Consider the following 21391-nt stretch of genomic DNA (forward strand, 5'->3'; position numbering starts at 1 on the left):
ACTTTCTGATGCACACAAATGAGTCATTCTGCAATGACAAATAGAAAGGGGGTCAAGGGGACTTTGGATGCATTTATAACGAGGGCAGAATCCTTACTATGCCACGAGATAGAACTAACAGAGAGGCGGTTGTCTCTAGACCCTTCATCGCACCCAAGGCGAACCTCATTAGGATTACATAATCCGGCAGGTATTTCCCAAATTTCAATTAAATCCTGCTCATCACCTGATAACTTGGGGACTGCACCGGTGGCTTTGGAATTGTTGGCCCTTGTACACGACGAGCCACCAGAACTACAAATGGATACCTCTAACAGGCCAAGTATAGCCTCTAGAACTCGGTCTTCCAATTCTTCTACCGGGGGCATAAAGGCTAAGCCGAAGGTAAAGGCATCTGTGAACCGTAAGAAGGGTATGGGTCAGTCAAAACAAAAATTCCAAAAAGAGCCCCAGTGCCACTCAAAGACCAATACAACGGTAGAGTTGCTCTGTAGGTACTCAGACCATGGACGTTTCATTGTCTATATAATCCTGTCCCAAGGAGGATTGCATAGCCATTAATGCCACTGATATGACTGTACTGGACACTACCCTTGGTCGGGTCAGGGAATCTGTAGACAAAAATGTTGCCTTACTATACTGCCGTTTAAAGCTTCTGGAAAATACATTGACTGATTTGTCTGAGCGCATGGATTCGTGTATTATTACTGTGAACTCTTCGGTGCCCAGTGAGTGGCAGAACTCTGGCAATGCCTTACACTATCAACCTCCACCATCGGCCTCGACCACATTAGAGAAATTGTTGGCAACGATTCTGGCGATCGAGGATCTGTTGAGTAAAATACAGGGTGTAGGCATAATCAATATACCATCCAGTCATCTAGGGCAGTGTTTCCTAAACTGTGGTCCGCGGACCTCCAGGGGTCCGTGACACATTCCCAGGGGGTCCGTAGGCAACAGTTTTAAAAGCACAGAAACATTTCTTGGATAATTAGCAGCCTTCCAGCAACAATAAAAGTGTCAAGAGAATGCCAGTGATTCATGTACCTGCTGGAGCTGAGGAGAGTTTTGTTCAGTGTCAGCTTTGATTGAACTAATGTAGCACAGAGGGTTAATGTGCCTACTGCAAAGAACGTGTATCATGCATCTTAAAAAGCAGTATTTTATGTGCATAGGTTTGTGGTTACTGCTTTTGTCACAGAAATTCTTTTGTTACTGTGCACGTCATAAGTGACAATCATAATCTAGCAGAGGGACCTATAAACTGCCATCAAAGAGCTGCTTGCAAACTGCATGGTACCAGTTATTAACTTATATTTTTTCCCAGTTATTCATTATCCTGATGCTGCTAAAAAGATTTATTTGGGTGGAAATGCATTTTTTTTTTTTGTTTGAAAACCTTTATTGAGACAAAAAACAGAAGATACATGCGCAAGCCCACAACCATCACGTCCGGCCGCAAAGATAGGCGAGAAATAACAGGAGAACAGTATATCAGTATACCATCAGGATATTGCAAAATACGCCAGAAGCGACGATGGGGCGCGCAACACAGGAGAGGAGGTTTTCATTTTTAAATCAGAAGGAAGCGAGGGGCTGCAACAGGAAGAATTGTACACCTTACATTAAGGGACACAAAGAAACGCGACAAGAGGGGCGTACCCCATTTACAAGGGAAAGTGGGCTATACATACAGCAACTATACAGGCTAAGCATCCGCAACAATAAACCAAACAATAGGCAGCAATACACAAAATAACGATTCCAAGCGGAATCCCAGAAAGCCCACCTCCAGAACAGAAAACAAAGATTCGTTAAAACACAAGGGGAAAAAAGGTGCGAAACCCCGAAGCAGCCAACCCCACGAAGAGGAAAGAACCCTCCCAAAGCCGGAAAAGAGCGATAGGGACCATAGAACAAAACAAACTAAAAGAACAAACCCCCCCCACACACACCACCCCGCACCCCTGTAATGGCTACGGCCAAATCCACTAACAGCGTGCCTGTCGCCCCGGAACTGCCCCACAGTAGGGAAAGATATAAAAAGAGTGGAGGAGGAGAGAAACAGACCCGCTCCGGGATGCAATATTCGGGCCGCCCATCCCTAGACCCCGCCATCGATACAAAATAAACGTGGAACATCCCCGGCTATCCATCAACATCCCAGCAGTAAGAACAACAACAAGCTTAACATGGGAGGGGACACCCTCCACCCCGCCCCCCGCAGCCCGGCGTAACGACAAAGTCCAGCTTTATAGTACCGTCCATCAATTCTAGTCCCAACAGTATACGGTACACAGTGCTTGATAGGGGGAGCTCAACCCTGGCCCCTGCGATCGAGAATATCGACGTGGTCCAGCTGCACAGTAGCCATCTTGAATGGGACAAACAAACCGTGTGACCCCAGCAGATCAGAACGCCGTCTAACAAAGTCTGTCCAATCAAATGTCATGTGTGCAACCGCGATAGAAGTGCAGACATCGCACTGGAACAGCCCCCCCGGCCCGGGCAGTAGTAGCAACCGCAGAATAACGTAGGAAGCGTCTCCGTAGATCAACAATGGAGTGTCCAAACATGGCGTCCGAGGACGAGACCCCACACATTGAACCAGCATACAGACATCAGACCGCTGCATCTCCGTCGCAGACAGCATCACGGCGATATCGGGAGCACATACCAACAGCACCTCCGGGCACATCTGGGCAGGCAGTCTACAGAAGTCGGGCACAGGATGAGGCTCAGCTTCACGCAGTCGTAAATGTGCTTGGTCAGGCAGGGGCACAACAGATAGAACAGCATCCAGGCTGTGCCCTAGGTCACAGGCATTGGCACAAAAAGCAGTACGAAGAGTATCCAGGGCTCTCATAATGTCCACAATCCGCACTGGTGCCTTAGGGGAGAAGGATGCATCGGATCCATGCACACGGGGCTCAGAAACTCGGTGCAGCCCACAAGACTGGCCATCCACGTTATCATCACCAAGCTGAGCACCACGCCGGCGCACTGTAGAGCCCCACCGGGCCGGGGGCACAAAGGGAGCACCGACCATGTTGCACCAAGCAGGCATAAGCGTAGTGACCGCCGCAGCCATGTCACCAGTTGCAGCCCGGGATCGTGAAAAACGAGCTCCGCTGGCTCTGTCACCAAGATGGCTCCCACCTCATCACAGAGCGAAAGAAGACGCAAACAAATGCATACAGGAGCCCGGGCGGTGAAACATTGTTGCATTCGCAGCCAATATGCCCCCCTCGTAGAGAGGAGTAGAGCGGACAGAGGAGAAACACGGAATTCAGCCGCAGCACTCCGTCGGCCGGTCCGGAGCCGTCCACAGCGGCCGCTGTTGGCGTGGGCGAAGGCAGCCGCCCCCGGAGAACAAAGACCCGTCAGCGTCGGGCAGCGTCCGGGAGGAGGCGAGGACGTCCCAGCGTTTCCACCGCAGGGAGCACCGAATAAGACACACCAATGGAGTCGGGGTCACCTCCCGAGCCCGAAAACACCGCTTAGGATCAGGATCGACGCCAGGATAGGTCGCGGGACGGGAGGGAAGCGAAAAGGTCAGCGGAGCCGAAGGATTAGGCGGCCATCATGGTTGCAGGCTAGGCTCCTCCTCTGGAAATGCATTTTTAATGTTAAAGTCAGTGCTAGCCACTGTGTTATGTTCTGAATCCTGAGTTTGTGCTTTTCCAGACCAAGCACTCGTTAAACATTTTATATACACACTGATTTACATGTATGATTCAATGTCTCTATATGTGTGTGATGTAAAGTGCTCTGACATCCTACAATGGTATGAGAGATGCTATAAAACAAATGAAATACATGTGACAGAGGGGCTATTACTTCAATATAAAATACTAAGTGCCAGATGTACGATCTGTTTTTATATGCGCGAACGGATTCGCAAACCCGTTTATGCATGTAAAAACCTATTGAGCCATGAACATAGCCTATTTCGAGAGACACAATTTGTTTGCGACTTGCTAAATAGGTTTTGCAACTTGCTATTTGGAAGGGGCATTCCCTTCCAAATAGGGAGTCTCAAAACCATGTACAAATGTTTTGTGGTCGCAAAACAGTCGCAATTACCTCCTACTTCAAGTAGATGGTAATGCATTCACAAATGGGAAGGGGTCCCCAGGGGACCCCTCCCCTTTGCAAATGCATGCAAAATTATTTTTTAAGGGCAGGCAGTGGTCCCAGGGACCTCTGCCTGCCCTTAGAAAATGAAACGAAAACGTTTCATTTTCTTTTTTATTTTAAATGCATGGTAAACAGGCTGCATTTTTTTTTTAAACTGCTTTATTTAAAAGCAGCCCGAGACATGCTGGCCTGCAGAGCCCAGCAGGCCACCATCCCTGGGAGGGCTGGCATTCCCAATGGGCTCGCAAATTGCGAGAGGCTCATTAATATTAATGAACCTCGCAATTTGCGACCCCATTGGGAATCCCAAATAGTGTTAAACACACTGTTGTACATTTCATTTAGCGACTCGCAATTTGCCACTCGCAATGTGTCGCCAATTGCGAGACGCTAAATGAAATGGTCGTACATCTGGCCCCAAAATCCTTAGTACTTTGAGTATTTGTTTTGTGTGCACATGTGTGTATTTTTTTCAAATTACTGTTTTAATTTTGAAATTTAACTCATACAAATTGCTTGGGGGTCCCTGGCTTCCAGTGGTCACTCAATGGGGGTCCTCAGGAGTCAAAAGTTTGGGAACCACTGATCTAGGGTGCTTAGCGAGTACATTAAATGGTGGAAATATAGCCAACCCCCATATGGCGGATATCTCACAACCAGCCGTATAATCTGGGAGGGGTGTCGGACATATGTGTCATCTTAATTTAGATTATAACAAAGCGACATCTAATATAGCACCTGTTAGTAATCAAAGATTGCCCAACCCAGAGATCACATATAAGGAAAGGGACAGGGTAAATGAAGAAGGCCTGACCTTGAATTTACCTCCAGAAGCCACACCGTATATAATAATATTGGCAAATGTACCACAATCTACGTCCAAATCAATTGAATCCTGGGAGACTTTACGTAACAAGTCTCTTGGCTGGCTTGGGTCTAAAATTGGTCTGACTGATGCCCTATTTAGGGAATTTAAAATGACAAGGAGAGTGGGATGGGTGGGGAAACGTGACAAGAGGCTCACGGGTGATTGCATAGTTCTCACCTTTAGATCACCTAGCTTAACACAAGAAATTTTGCGCCGACAGGGCTCCCTCCATGTGACCAATTATGGTAATAAATGTACTCCCATTGGGTTACTTTTATCCCCCTATTAACTATCTCCGATGTGCAGGACTGGAGATTCAGCCCCCAGCCCACTTCATGAATAATACGCACCATACTCAATTTAGTATACCCTTGACTAATAGATTTGAGGCCCTTTCTTCTTTGGAAGCTAACGATTGACTCAGCAACAGTATTAGCAATAAAATACAATGCCAATCCATAGGAACATCCTCGCAACACACAGCTTTATTTGTAAATATTGAACAATCTGACATTAAGGCAAGAAATGCCGCTAATAATTGTAATAATTGAAAAACCCAGAGTAAAATAACTCAATCAAAGGTCAGCATTTCTTATAGTGAAACACTAAATAGCTTTGGTAGCCTCAATGTAGCTCCTGTCCCCTTTGACTGCACATCACAGTCTGACCCTAGAATGAAAGAAATATAGATCCTGTTCTGGAATGTGGCAGGCCTCAAAGGTAAACTGTCTAACCCTGCCTGGCTGGAATTCATCTATAATTTTGACATAGTATGTACTCAAGAAACTTGGTCTGATAACATCTTACATATTAATGGCTTTAAGGCATTTTCCAGCCCAGCGGTGCCATAAAGTAAGGGAAGGAATAAGGGCGTTCTTTGCATTTATGTGTCCTATAGGTTAAATGCTCATAAGATAGATCTCATTAAGTCTAAAACCTATTATCAGGTGTTAAAAATCAACTTAGACAATAAGTATTATTTAGTTTTGTCAAATTTTTATTATAATATACCAATTGCGGACACTCGACAAATCTTAATGCATTTGCAGAGAGATTTGGACAAGACCCAAAGAAGTCCTGGTAAAGACTACTGCATAATCTGGGGCGGGGATTTTAATTGTGGACCCTGCCCACATACTGTGGGAGATGTTTGTGGTGTAGATCCAGATGGTGCAAATGATGATTATGTTTTGTGCTTTTATGGTTTAATTTTTTTAATCGAATAAAGCGAATTCTGATTCTGAGGTAGATAACTAACGCTTGCAGAAGGCATCACCTGTTGTCAGTGTAAAGCTTCCTTTACCCAAGGATTGAGCAAACTAACTCTGCCGCCAGCCTACGTCGCCAGGGGTAATATTCCAGAAGCAGCACATTTCCATACAGATGTGATTGCTCTAGTTGCTTATGCTCTCCAGAAGTGAGACCGCTCTCCTATGCAAAGTATGCTTACTCAGCCCTACTCACCACTTAATGTGTCTGTGGTCATTTTAGGAAATTGGAGCAGACCATGACCCAAAGCAAGATAGAAAGACATTAAGGGTAGAAAGGGGAAAAGAGAAATAGGAAAACAATGCGGAAGGTAGAAAGTTGGATGAACAAAGAACCAGCTTGCATAAGTATGTTTAGAGTAGTGAAAGAAAAAGGTTATGGCAACTTGGCATTCAGCAATAGGGCCCAAAGCTAAAAATCTAACTAAGCCATATCGTGCGCTCTCGAATTTCCAGAGCTACAAACAAGCAACCTTTCAAGAAAAACAGCTCTTCTACATCTAGTGATTAGAACTGGTAAATCATTTTAAATGTTTGGAAATCATTTTTTGTTTTTTTTGTTTGTTGTTTTTCTTTGGTGTGAATAATTTAGATATTTCTGGAGTAGCAAGCAGGATTGTGCAAGGGAGTCCTTATTTGAAGTGAAAAGTGCACAGTTGCAGCACTTGTGTGCAACCACGCTCTACCTCATTTGCCTGGAATTAAGACAAAGCATTAATCTTTAAAGTAAAACAGAAACTTTAAAGAGATGTCTATATAATGGCTAAGTGAACAATATGAAATCAGAAAATCTGTGATCTATCCCAGCTTCCAAGATTGACCAAAGTGTGTGATCCTAGGTAAATCTCTCTCTTGTGTTTGGTTTAAGAGTCTGGAATGTTGCACCATGTATAACAAGAATCTAGATACTGCATGGGATGTTTAATGGTATGGATGTAATCATTGGAAGCATCTACCAGCTGGCTTTCTTGCGGAAGCTCTCGGCCCAGTTGACGGATTTGCCACTGGAAGCCACAATAATAGGGGGAGAATTCAATTGTGTGAAAGATGTAACTCTGGACTGCTCGCCCCCACCTCCCGGGGATGCAACCACACTGCACTGTGGCAGGGTTTCACAAAAGGGGCAACCACTAGGGACTCGTGGACACTTGGAGGGTACAGTATGCAACAAGGAGGGACTACTCATATTTCTCCCCCCTGCATCAACTTCACACTAGACTTGATGCACTCCTTTACTCTACAGCCATGAACAAGACAGTCATGCATACCGAATACCTGGGACACACCTGTTCGGACCATAGCCCGTTACTTCTCTTTCATCGCCCTTGAGAAATAGGCCCCCAATTCCGATGTGGCGTCTCAGACTTAAAATGCTGGAAGACAGCTCCTTTAGAGAATCCCTAGATACCTGTATTGACACTTATTTTGCCACGAATACACACTGTGCCTCCTCTGAACTAGTGAAGTGGGAGGCGTTTAAGGTGGTGGTCTGGGGCCACTGCATGAGGCAGTCAGTCGGAGTGCGGAGGGTTTTACGCCGGGAACTAGAGGAGCTCAAGCAGCCGCTTCATGCACTAGATAATAGACAGGGGAGTGGGGCGGCGACCCTAGCAGACCTCTAAGATGCCAGATCCCAACATACCGAGGCGCTAGAACGACTCAGGAAATTCGACTATAAAGGCCACTTAGCCAAGATACACGATGAAGAGGGCAATTCAGACCAACTGTTAGCGAGGTTAATTAAACCAGAGATGTGAGGATTCCATACAATAAATATCCGCAATGAGTCAGGCACAATCCTACATGCCCCAGAGGAGGTCAACTCCCTCTTTAGGGAATATTACGCATTACTTTACACTGCTCCACCCCCGCCGGATAAAGTTCAGGAGTTCTTGGCGCCCCTGAAGTTGCCCAGGCTAGATGAACAGCACAGGGAATCAGTGACAGGCACAGTGACACTGATAGAAATAAGACAAGCCATAACATTAATGGCAGAAGGGAATACACCAGGCCAGATGGCTTGCTGGCCCAGTTCAACTCAGCATTTGCTTCTAAATTTGCGCTCCACTTGGAAGTACTATATGCCACAGCGCTGGACAAAGGGCAACTCCCAGCTTCCACACAGAATGCCATGGCTTTCCCACTCCCCAAGACTACTGTCTTGGGGACCCGAGTAGGGGACTAGCGACCACTATCCTTGCTCAATCTGGATTTCAAAATCTTGAGCAAGGTGTTGGTAATGAGACTTGTCTCACACATGCCCACAGTGATCCATGATGATAACAATTGATTCATCTCCTCACGAAACACCTCGGCTAATCTCAGGAGGCTATACTCCATTTTATACCACCCGGAAGCCAATACACTCGAACAAGCTGCAATCCTATCGGTGGCCCTCAAAAAGGCTTTTGATACCGTCAGTTGGGACTACCTTATAGCACATGAGAACAACTAGAGAGTAAGGAAAGAGTTACTTGTCCTATTCCCTGGATAATACGCAAATAAACAATATGGACAAGTCTTTTTAGCAGGTTTAGGTTCGTAGTTCCTGACCCAAACACTTGAAAAAAGGGAGCACAAACAACCTGCGTTGTTTTTAGGAAACCCCTACCCACCTACCTAGTAGGTGGCATGCTTCTTCATTGGGGCCCAGCTGGACCACCTAATGTAATCCAGCTGTGCTTCAACGCCTGTATTACAGCGGAGCTGGTTGTTAATGTGACCTTATAGCATGCATGGAGACGATTGGACTGGGGAATGTGGGTTAGCTGGGTTCAATTACTATATGATTGCCTAACAGCTAGGGTTCGGACGGGTAGAAATATTTCTGACCAGTACAGGATCTCCTGCGGCACGAGACAGGTTTGCCCCCTATTGCCGCTGCTGTTTGCACTGGAGATGGAACCCCTAGCAGCCCTATTCCGGCAAGGTGGGACGAGACAGCCTGGGAGACGTTTATTTATTTATTTATTTATTTGCGGGTTTGTATCGCGCTTGAATCCACTCCCGAAGGAGTATCTCTGTGCCAAAAGCAACAATAGCATATAGTGGAAGAAAAAAGCAATCATGAAAAGGGAGAGTGTGAGTGTGATGGAAGAATAAAAAGACCCGGTCACATTTTAAACAAGAAGGTTTTTAACTTTGTCCTGAACGTCAGATGATCCGAACATTGCCTCAACAAGAGTGGAAGCGTGTTCCATAGCACAGGCCCGACCACTGAAAGAGCTTTGCCACCCTGTCTTACCCTTCTTATCCTAGGGACTTGTAGGAGAAGCTGATCGCTCGATCTAAGGGTACGGGCAGGAACATATGAGACAACTTTTTCTGCTAGATAGGAGGGGCCAAGTCCATGCAGACTCTTGTGGACTATACAACAGGTTTTGAATTTTACTCTCTGACGAACTGTCAACCAGTGTAGCTTTTCAAAAAGAGGTTTAGAAGGGGACCTGGGGGGGGCATTAAGGACCAATCTCGCAGTAGTGTTTTGGACCACTTGAAGTTTTTCCAATACTTCTTCATTTGCAGCTGCCAGCAGGCCATTGCAATAGTCTAATTGACTAAGCACCAAGGCCTGTACCAAAGTCTTTCGAGTGGAGTCGGGAAGTAGTGGAAATATCTTGCGGAGAAGACCTATCACGTGGAAACATGATCCCACTAAGCTATTTCCATGTTGTTTCAGAGATAGCTCATGATCCACACAGACGCCAGATTCTTCACCACCTGTTTTGGCTCAGGAACTGGGCCAAGATCAGATGGCCACCAATCTGGGGCCCATTGTAGCTTAGCCTCTCCAAACAACATGACTTCCGTCTTTCCCACATTACACTGGAGAAAGTTTGATGACATCCATTGAAACCGCCTTCATGCCTTCGGAGAAAGATTGTTTAACCTCCGAGGTAAGGGATTTGTACGGGACGAGGAGCTAGGTGTCATCAGCGTAGGACACTGGGATGAAACCAAAGGCTCTCATAATCCTGGCCAGGGGGGCCACATAGATATTAAAAAGGTTTGGGCTCAAACATGAGCCCTGTGGCACCCCCTTAGTGATCTTAACCTCTGCTGACCGGAACTCACCCATGTTAATACATTGAGTGCGTTCGGACAGAAAGCTCTTCAGCCAGGCCAGTGCCCTATCCTCTAACCCAATCTCTGCAAGGCGTCCCATCTTGATGTCATGTGATATGGTATCGAACGCTGCCGCTAAATCCAGCAGTACCAGGATCAGCGAAAAACCCTTATCCTGGTACATGCGGAGGTCGTCCATTACCTACAGCAGGGCCGATTCAGTACTGAAGTTTGGCCTAAAACCGGATTGAGAATAATCCAGGCTTCCGTTTTGTTCGATATAATTTGAAAGGTGTTTCTTCACATGCTTCTCCATGATCTTACTTGGGAAAGGGAGCAGAGATATGGGTCTAAGATTAGATAGGTCTATCCATGGGATCGAGGTGTTCTTCCGAATTGGTCTCACCAATGCCCTTTTCCACTCACGTGGAACGCAACCTTCCGCAAGTGAGCGGTTGATAAGGCCCTGGATCTCAAGACCGAGCACCTTACCGACCACCGGCATGATTCTGGCTGGAATCTGATCTGAAGGACATCCACTTTTTATTTGGCTCACCATATCCACCACCTCCTTCAGAGAGATATCCGGGAACTTAGTGAGTGTATCAATTCTGGTTTCTTCTATAACATAAGATGGCATTCTAAGCTGACAAATAGGTACATTGGATACATTAGAGCAGCGTTTCCCAAACTGTGGTCCGCGGACCCCCAGGGGTCCGTGACACATTCCCAGGGGGTCCGCAGGACTTGATTGCCTACTGTTGTTGTAAAAAACGAAACGCCCATGCGCCCTCACAGCACTAAAAGGTGTGAATGTTGCTGGCGCCAGGGCGGCAAGACTACAATACAATTGCAGCAACAACACACTGGCCAATCACCATTCTGCTTTAGTGCAAGCTGAAGGGTGTTTGAAGTCACACGTTTCTTCTTCTCTTCTGATAACATACTGATGTCTTCAGGTTTAGTAATGGCAGCTGCAGCGTGGCCTAGCAGGTCACATTATCATTCAATTACCCAGCTCTCTGTACTGAGGTATTCCAGCCTCCTAATCGGCCTGATGGCAATCTGGTTACTTTAAAGACGAGCGACAGCATGAAGAGGAGCAGAGCTGTAGTCACTACAAATAGCATTATGGGACGGCATGTGTTTACATTTATGCAAGGGAGTTAGTCTATGTGACGGTAATAACTAGAGGGAATAAAAGATGTTTAAAAGTCTACGAGGAGCACTTGCAAAAGGTAGCGAGATGTTTTATGCTGCAACTAGGCAAATAACTTAATCTCCCCATGCCTGAATGTGTAATGTAAATAGGGTGCTCATGTAAAGCTACGGTGCTCATTTAAAGCGCAGTGTGGCGTAACGAAACTTGAGGGGGCCCCCCTGCAAAGTACATGGAGGGGCCCCCCACGCTGTGGATCCATTCAGGAGTTCTTAGGCCAGGGGCCAGCCACTCATACGCAGTGCTCGAGGGGGCCCTCTGGAGCTTGGGCCCCACCGCACCACTGGGTGTGCGAGGGCTATATTGTTTTGTCACTGGTGAGAGGATAGGTGAATGAGTGGGTCTGGTAGCTCAGTGGATTAATCTGTCAACTGTAGCAGCTTGTGTTTGACCTCATAGTCACAGATTCAAATCCCAGCAGGTCCACTCAGACTTTCATCCTTCTGGGGTCGATAAAATGAATAGCATTGAGTGGGTAACAATAAACATCTGTTATTCAATGCCAAGATACCCTTCTACTTGAACGTGTGCTTTACAAATACATATGTTATATGAGAGGATAAATAAGTGAGAGGATAGACTATGGGTGGATGAAAGGATGACAGAGTAAAAGGAAATTTTAGAGGATGAATGGATGGCAGAGTTAATGGAAATCCGAGGAAGGGTGAATAGATGGTAGAGTAAATAAAAATCTTAGAGGATGGATGTATGGATAAAATGGCCACTGGATGGAATGGTGAACGATTGAAAGTTGGATGAAATAATCAATGGATGACAGAATGTAAAGGTGAAATGACTGATAGCAGAAGGTGGATGGGAGGGAGAAAGGAGGAATGAACAGTTGCATGGATGGAAGAGACAGAGGAGCACTTCTAGGGTGTTTTAGACTCACTTGCTGCGCTTGCTTGGTGCCGTCAGAGCTTTGGTTCAAAGTGGTAGGATATTCTAATTTTCTGGCTACTCAGTTACACACAGGCATGTCTCTCACACTGCATTCACCCAGCCATTCCTCTTACCATGCATTCAGACTGACGTGCCTCTCACCCTGCATTCACAGTCACACACTCCCCCTGAACTCACATGACTCACCCTCTACTTAAGCAAGCACACCTCCCACTTTGCACTCACGTGAGCACACCACTCACCCAGTACTCACACAGGCACACCAATCACCCTGCACACACACACTGACGTGACTCACTCTCTGCTCACAGAGGCACCCCTCTCACCCTGCACTCACATGGGTAGATCACTACTCACTCACAGAGGCACACCCCTCCTTGTGCACTCACAGGGGAACATCCTCCCCGTGCACTCACCAAGGTTTATCTTTAATCATGCATTTACAAGGGCTCAAATATCCCCCTCCATTCTCCCTGATGCCCATGCATTTACAATAGCTCAGATCTCACCATGCACTCACATAGGCTCACCTCTCACCATGCGCTGTCACACACTCACCTTTCCCCACGCACTAATATAGGTACGTCTCTTACCATTCACAAGGTCTGAAGTGCATTCACAGAGGCCCCCCTTTCACACTGCATTCACACGGCTCAGCAGTCACTCTGCACTCACATGGGCTCAAACTTCACTCGGCGCTCGGACAAGTACATCCAGGGCTTTTAGTAGTCCGGGTCTTACCGGTGCTGAGCACCGGCAGTTTTTCAAAAGAAAGCCTCGAAATGGGTCTCTGTCGTGTTCTGTTTTGTGCCCTGGCGCAGTGGCGTCACTGGGGTTGGTGTCACCCGGTGCGGGTAACTCATGGTGTCACCCCCTCACGACTTACCGCATGGACCACCTCTGTCAGAAATGTACAGCGCTAGGTACTGTCTTACTCCCTCTAGCTCCCTCTCTCTGTCTAGCTCCCTCTAGCTCCCTCTCTCTGCCTTACTCCCTCTAGCTCCCTCTGGTTCCTTCTCTCTCTGTCTTACTCCCTCTAGCTCTCTCTGTCTCTGTCTTACTCCCTCTAGTTCCCTCTCCCTCTGTCTTACTCCCTCTAGCTCCCTCTCTCTCTGTCTTACTCCCTCTAGCTCCCTCTGTCTCTCTCTCTCTGTCTTACTCCCTCTAGCTCCCTCTCTCTCTGTCTTTCTCACTCTAGCTCCCTATCTCTCTGTCTTTCTCACTCTAGCTCTCTCTCTCTCTCTGTCTTACTCCCTCTAGCTCCCTCTGTCTCTCTGTCTTACTCCCTTTATCTCCCTCTCTCCCTGTCTACTCTCTCTAGCTCTCTCTCTCCCTTTGTTACTCCCTCTTGCTCCCTCACTCCCTGTCTTGCTCTCTCTAGTTCCCTCTCTCTGTATTAATCCCTCTAGCTCCCTCTATCACCCTTTCTCTCTTACTCCATCTGTCTTCCCTGGATATGTATAAACAAGAGTGCGAGCAACAGGTGGCACTGTAGTGAAGAGCAAGCTGAAATTTGGAACTGGTTCACTGGAAAACTGAAGACTGCAAGATACTGAAAAATAGGAAACCATGCACCCTCAGATGAGCTAGGCTGCTATAGAGTTGCCTTGTGAGCAAAGAAAATTGCAGTCAAGCATTGCAGATCTCCTGTGAGACACTGGTGAGTGTGAACAGCATGAGGAACACGCTTGCACAGGGAGCGACAGTAAAGGTAAGAGCAGAGGCGAGGCTGAAGTGCAGATTGGTGTCACCCCATGTGTTGGTGTCACCCGGTGCGGGCCGCACCCCCCGCACCCCCCTAGTGACGCCACTGCCCTGGCGCAGGTGGGCTACAGTGACAGCAGGCACATCTATGTGTGCCTGCTCACACTGCTCACTTCTCACTAGTGGAAAAGTTATGGCAGGGCTTTAAGTGTGATGAAAAAACTGGGGGGGGGGTCTCTCAAAGGGGCGTGGGAAATGTAATTAAGGGCATGGCTTAAAAACACGTATGCAAAAAATCTGTTCATGGCATAGTGTGTTGCCCGACTTGTATTTTGCTGTCTCTGTCAATGCATCCAGATATATGACACAACAAGTAACATCATACCTACAACAAGTCAGGACTATTGCCTATGTCAGTGTTTGCTAGTTGCTTAAGATAAATAAGCAGCAACTATGACTCGTATATAATATTGAAAAAGCTTTCACTTGAAATTTAAATTGTACAAATTGCTCGGGGGTCCCCGGTTTCCAGTAGTGATTCAGTGGGGGTCCTCAGGAGTCAAAAGTTTGGGAACCACTGCATTAGAGTATTTGATTTTTTCATAGATCTTATCTATTTTCTCTGTGAAAAAGCATGAGATGTCATCACATAACTGCTGGGAAGCCATATCCACGCTTTCACAGGCAGTCGGTTTAACAAAAGTCTCTAGAATCTGATATAGTGCTTTAGGAGCACCCCCAGCAGCCAAAAGTTGGGACGCAATATGATTTTTTCGGGCTACTCTAATGGCTTTATGATAGGTGCTTAACGCTGTTTGGTAACATGTTTTATCTGTTTCCTGGTGTGTAGATCTCCAGGCCTTTTCCAGTTTCCTAGCTACTCTTTTAAGGGCTCTTAAATGATCTGAAAAACAAACTTCCTGCTTTCTAGCTAAACGAGGTTTTTAAGATTTCATAGGGGAAATACGTTCCACAGCTCTGTGAATAGCTAGCTCGTATTTACATAAGGCTGCTTCAATATTCTCACTGGGCATAATGTATGGTACGCCTTTACACTAATTCGGTACGCCTTTAACCAGCCCGAAACAGGTAAGGAATAGACATGAAACCTGTGTAAAACATTATACCCATACTGCAAGACACCCAACTATGCTTATTCTCTTGCACGGCTATTTCTTACTTTTTAACTTTAGACAGCCGACAAAATGAACAGGACCAAACGCAAATTGTTTGTGTAATCATGTGCCTCTGTCACTATTACGGGTAATCGCTCAATTTCGGCCCGCCCTATTTCAGGTAACCAGATATCTAATATCCGACCCTACCTCATGCGGCTGAGAAACTACACGGTTCGATAGAAGACATTCCGGGAAAATTCGGTTTTAGGCAGCCACCATAGCTTTTAAACACAGGTAAGAACTGACAAAATGCTATTACCAAGAAGCATACTAACCCTCCAATTATCATTGCAAGACCTGGTTCACGCCCATTTCTCTAAACCCACAGATAATCGATATCCTGAAACCACGTAATTTACTGTATCACTGCACCAGCAGATTCTACATCCTAAACACAGGTAACTTTCAAAATAAATGTGATACCGGATAGAATTTAATAACAAGATGAGCAACTAAATAATTCCGATCCCACTCTTTTTGATATAACTCTGTGGACACCACAAATTAACCTAAGCAATTTTGATGTTACCTATCTCCCATGTAAAAAAAATATTATCAAATAGGTCAAAAACAACCCTCAATTTATGTGATAACTGAAAAGTATAGATGGACACCAGCCTTTCTCTACCTTTTTCTCCTGGCTGTCACCTGTATGGTAATTTTACCACTCTGCTTTACATGTTTCACCTTTAACACTTTCCATAATTGTAATATGAAATGTTAATTATTTAGTCCTAATCCAACTAATGTTAATGCAATATGAAATGCCTACTGTTTAGCTTCAATTCAATCAATGTAAATGTTAGTATGTCGCTCGAATATTCGTCTGTATGATGAAAAAAATGAAACATTATTATGCGGTATATCATGAAGAATGAACAAATCACTGGCCTTAAGAATCTGGCAAACTGAATCTAGCATTATTAACTGTTTAGCATAAAGACAAAGTTTTAAACACTGTTTATTTATTTTCAGTATCATGATGGTAGTGTCCTGAGGAAGACACCTTCAACGTGTCGAAACGCGTAGACAGGAAACCATCCCTCCACTATATCACTATCTGTATAAATAATGCATATTTGCTAATTGATCTATTTTTATTATGTTTTACCAATATGTCAATGATTTTATCCATGACATCTTTTATGAAAACAATTAAAATGTACTTTCTATGCTAAATTCAGTGTTTCTTCATTAACTTTGTTTTGTTTGCCATTTAAACTTGTGCCAATTGTCATATTGTTTGCCTGGGTATGTTACTTTACATATATTCCAATGGGGATCGCACCACATGTGGAGGACTGTGACACTTGGGGCACAGTCTTTGCTTCAATCTACACAAAAACACATGGTGTTCCGTCCATGGCGGTTATACCATACGTATTAAGACAGATTCAAAAGGAATACGGTCCAGAACCTGCTTTAACTCTGGGTATGAAATTACTGAAAGACTTCAAGCAGGTCTCGGCTATATTATTAGCCAACATAAAAGGAGAAGCAGATCCGCCAGAAATTGAAAGAAACAGATATAGCAGAACAACCTTTTGAACTTGCCAGAATCATAGAAAAATCCTATGAAGAACTATGTAGAGATAGTTTGGGTGGGAAACCAGTAAAACCCCAACTAACTGAAAATCCTGAAAAAACCTTTATTAAAAATAATCTAAACACTGCAAAAAAGAGTTAGGATGGAAATAAACTATCCACTCCCAGAGAAAAACGATTCCAGTCCAGAGGAAGGTCTCCTCAACGGAGAGAAAGAACTCCAGAACGAGGTGGCAAGTCTCCCCAGAGGGAGCCGTCTGAGAAAAGATACAACCTTAGAGATAGGGATAAATTAAGAAAACCTGATAGATATCAAGATATTGATACACGTCCCTCTCGATCTTTTCAGACTTCCTCACAGAAATCGGAAAGAAGAGGACGGTCAGAACACAAGGAAGAGCACGTCAAGTCCAAAGACAAGGAACCTGCTCATCTAAGTAAAAAATTACAATTTCCAAGAAAGAAGGTAGCCAGTATTAAAATAATAAAACATGCCGAGGATACTGAGGACACAACTGAAAAACTTAGAGTGGGCCCAGACAATGCTAGACAGCGCAGCAGAAGTGACCATAGCTCGCAAGATCTTGATGAATCTTCTGGAGACAGTGGACACGAATGAATACATTCAAGTGGAAACTGCAGACACCAGAGTTAGCAAACCCCATAAGTTATATGAAATAACATTACGTATAGAGGGGGACAAGACTAGGAAAGTAAGGGGTCTCGTTTGGGATAACCTTTCGAAAGGCTATGACATCCTGTTAGCTGAGAAAGACTAGCCACCAGAGTTTGTCAGGGAGGGCCCTCATGGCGAAGAAATGATTATGCCTGCCTTCTTAAATCATATTCCAATTCATAAAAAATATACACTTGCAAGAAAATGGGCAGTGGCCCAAGCTCCTGCATTATATAAAAATCATGAAGGATGGGATGAGGATTCTCCTCACCATAAAATCCAGTTAAAAAATCAACCCACTGCACAAAGGCAGTACCCAGTTAAACAAGAAGCTAAAAAGCAAGTCAGGGAGATCTTAGATCAAGTTGAATATCAGGGGGTGATTGAAACATGCACCTCACAAATGAACAATTCTTTGTTTCCTGTCTCCAAGCCAGACGATTCATATCATCTAGTTTTGGACTACAGACACCTTAACTCATGTTGCAAAACATTTGCAGTACAAAACTCACACAGTGCAGCACTAATGACTAACAACGGGCGCAAAAAATATAAAACGACATTAGACATATCAAATGGCTTCTTTTGTCAAAACATTGCACCTGAAAGCAGGTATTTGACCGCTTTCTCAATAATGGGGTCGCAAAAACACTTCTGTCGACTCCCACAGGGATTCAAGAATAGCCCAGGATTATTCTCAGCAAGAGTAACAGAGTTACTACAAATATATGATGATGAGGCATTATCTTATGTCGATGACATCTATCTCACAGATGATGACCTGGAGACACACTTGAAAAGAGTGAACACCATGATACTTGGGTTTGCAGCTGAGGGTTACAAATTCAACTTTTAAAAGTCACGAATTGCCCATCTAACAGTCCTATTTTTAGGACATGAATTATCAAGTGAAGGCAAAAGCCTAGCAGACAACTTCTTAGAGAAGTGTGCTGTACTCCAAACACCTGAAACGCTGAAGAACTTACAATCAATACTAGGTTTCCTGAATTTCGGAAGAACATACATTCTAAATTATGCAGAAAGAGTTAAACCTCTCTATGAATTAATAAAACCTGATTTCAAACCAATAAATTGGACTCAGAAACACACAGAAATGTTAAGATCATTGCAAACAGACATGTTAACTAAAACTAAATTGCAAACTCGCGAAAACATACGCAATCTTGTAATCCGAGTCATCCCAGGAAGATGCGGATTCACGTACCTAACCTCTAATGAGGGAGAAACGGTACCAATAGCTTGCAAATCACATTTGTACACACAAGCTGAAATGAAATTCAGTTCTACTGAAAAGATTCTAATAGCGGTTCAAACTGCTGTAGCAAAAGAAAGAGCCCAACCCCAAGGCAGAAGAATAACTGTGTTAACAGCAGAATCGGCCCTTGAGGCATTAACAAGCCCACGCAATTTGAATGTTGTGGCATTAGATCCAAAGTGGATACAATGGGAAAATTCTCTTGCTGCAGAAGATGTGAAGTACTATTTTGACCCGAGAATGAAAAAACTAGAAGATCTAGAATATGAAGAAGAATATCCTCTGCCAATCAAAATTCTGCTTCTTGAACAGTACACATGTGTAATCTACATGGATAGATTTGCACAACACTACGATGTAGAGAAAAAATCCTACAACGCAGCGTGCGCGATTGTTAAAGGTCGCTGGCGCTTTGGTAAATTCAGACCAATAGTCACCAAAACTGAATCACTCAGAAACTGTTCAACTCAGCGAGCTGAAATAAGATCTTTAAAGATGGCGCTTGAAAATGCCGATCGCGAATTCCCCACACTAATAGTGTGCGATTCGCATTTCTGCGTCAAGTCTTACAATAATGACATGCAGACCTGGATTCAAAACGGTTAGAAAGATGACACAGGTGCCACAACAAAGCATAAAAAGCTCTGGGAACAAGTAGTTCTTTTGCAGAAAGAACTACAAAAGACTCACGTGATACATACACTGAGTTATCAACGTGATGGCGTTCATGTTGCAGGGAATTCATTGGCTAACAGAGCCACAGCGGAAGCGGTCCTACCGGCTTCCGTAGCCACAAAAAAGCGTTCTAAAAAACACATAGACGGAGAAACTATGCTAGCGGTGAAAGCCTCATTAAAAGGCGACTATGCAGCATTACCTCAGAACTATCCACTCAGTTATACATACATAATTGATGCAAACTACGTTCCTTTTGCTCAAGTCCCTGGAGTGGGGGATAGAGTAATTCCAAACACGAACCGGAGTGTCTTTTTAATAGCAGACGCACATATGGGATTGGGTCTAAGGCACCAAGAGATAGTGAAATCTCTAAAAGAATTACAATCAGAATACTGGTGGCCGGGGATGAACTTGCAACATTACAAATTTGCAAAGGATTGTCCAGACTGCAACAGAGATCGCAGTCATGAACCGACCGGAGTATTGCCATGACCCCTTTGTTAGAAAGCATAAGGCTATCTATACACAAAAATCCAGCAGGAGAAACGCGATCCCATAAATATTAAGACTAGATTCACTTAAAATGCAGACACCAGCGCTCGGCTGACGCCAGAACTGTTATAAAAGATTTGCGAGTCTTTATCGGCATATACGTAATTGCCATGCTACATTCTGACCAGGGTCCTGCGTTTAGCTCTAGGGCTTACAAGGAGGCCATGGCGGTACTCTTCTCCCTTCCATCCTGAGGGAAATGCGGTAGTGGAAAGAAAAAAAACGTGACATAAAGCAATCTATAACGGCAAAGGTATTAGGTTCTGTAACGATTGAAAGCAGCGCAAGAATTCGCATGCGCCACTAACCTGAGTCCAATGCCCAGCAGGGACGACTGGATGACTGTCCTCGCCACCTCCCACTGCACGTCACCCAACAATGGAACGATCACCGCTATTGGAGCGCGCACAGCCGGAGGCCGCAAGGGAAAAAGGTGGAGGGATGTGGGTGTCTTCTGATCTCTTCAGTTCGGGTTCTAGGGTCAGCGGCTTTACTGGGAAGACCTCCCACTGTCGTGAATGGATACTCCGTAAAAGAAGTCTGGAGGTTATACTGTTGCAGGTATGTCTGCTCCACAGGTGTCGAAAAGTTACTTCACTTTCCAACCAGTATCCAGCAAGGAAAATCTGAGGATTGTTACTCTCCACGGTAAGTATGTTATACAAGGTAAGGATTGTAGAAAGACCCAAATACACCTTTTGGGGTAAGTATAGCAGTAGCGTTTCTGCAGGCTCAATCACGCCTGTATACTAGGATTCCGATAGATAACAACTAAGAATGGTGCGAACTGCACAAGTAACAATATCCAGGCTTTGAAACGGATGCAAAAGAAAAAGGTAGCGGAAGAGAGCGAGCCTGCTCTCCTCGATGTTTCCCAAACAAGCGCTGCTCTGTTGTACTCACAGGGACGCGCTGGGGATCTGTTGATCTGATCACGCAGGCACTTCGTCGTCGCGGCGGGTGTTTGCTCAGCTGACCACGCAGGCACTTCGTCGTCGCGGCGGGTGTTTGCTCAGCTGACCACGCAGGCACTTCGTCGTCGCGGCGGGTGTTTGCTCTGCTAACCACGCAGGCACTTCGTCGTCGCGGCGGGTGTCTTCATTCTTGACAAATAGGCTAGTCACGAATCTCCACGGCAGAACTCCAGATGCACAAACAAACATGGAACAAACCAGGAACAGGATTGACAAGCCCCGTTTTGTTCCAGGGGTGGAGCTTAAGTAAGTTCTTCCCATTGTGCCTGCTCCCAGCGCCGCTTGGCCTTCTGGGACTGGTAGTTTTTCCGTAGATGACCTAAAACATGATGTCTGCGGCAACTT

The 21391-nt window shown here is 45.1% G+C and overlaps 1 long non-coding RNA gene across 1 annotated transcript in view; it reads left to right on the plus strand.

Annotated features, from left to right (window-relative positions):
• Positions 1-16406, plus strand: part of LOC144811198 (uncharacterized) — a 634750-nt gene extending 618344 nt beyond the window's left edge. Inside the window, exons 4-6 of the long non-coding RNA XR_013606903.1 lie at positions 15464-15579; positions 15674-15743; positions 16321-16406. This is a non-coding gene — a long non-coding RNA (uncharacterized LOC144811198). The remainder of the gene's footprint in view (positions 1-15463; positions 15580-15673; positions 15744-16320) is intronic.
• The last annotated feature ends 4985 nt before the right edge of the window (positions 16407-21391 follow it).

The sequence above is a fragment of the Lissotriton helveticus genome, chromosome 1_1 (assembly GCF_964261635.1).
Source record: "Lissotriton helveticus chromosome 1_1, aLisHel1.1, whole genome shotgun sequence".
Classification (NCBI taxonomy): Eukaryota; Metazoa; Chordata; class Amphibia; order Caudata; family Salamandridae; genus Lissotriton; species Lissotriton helveticus.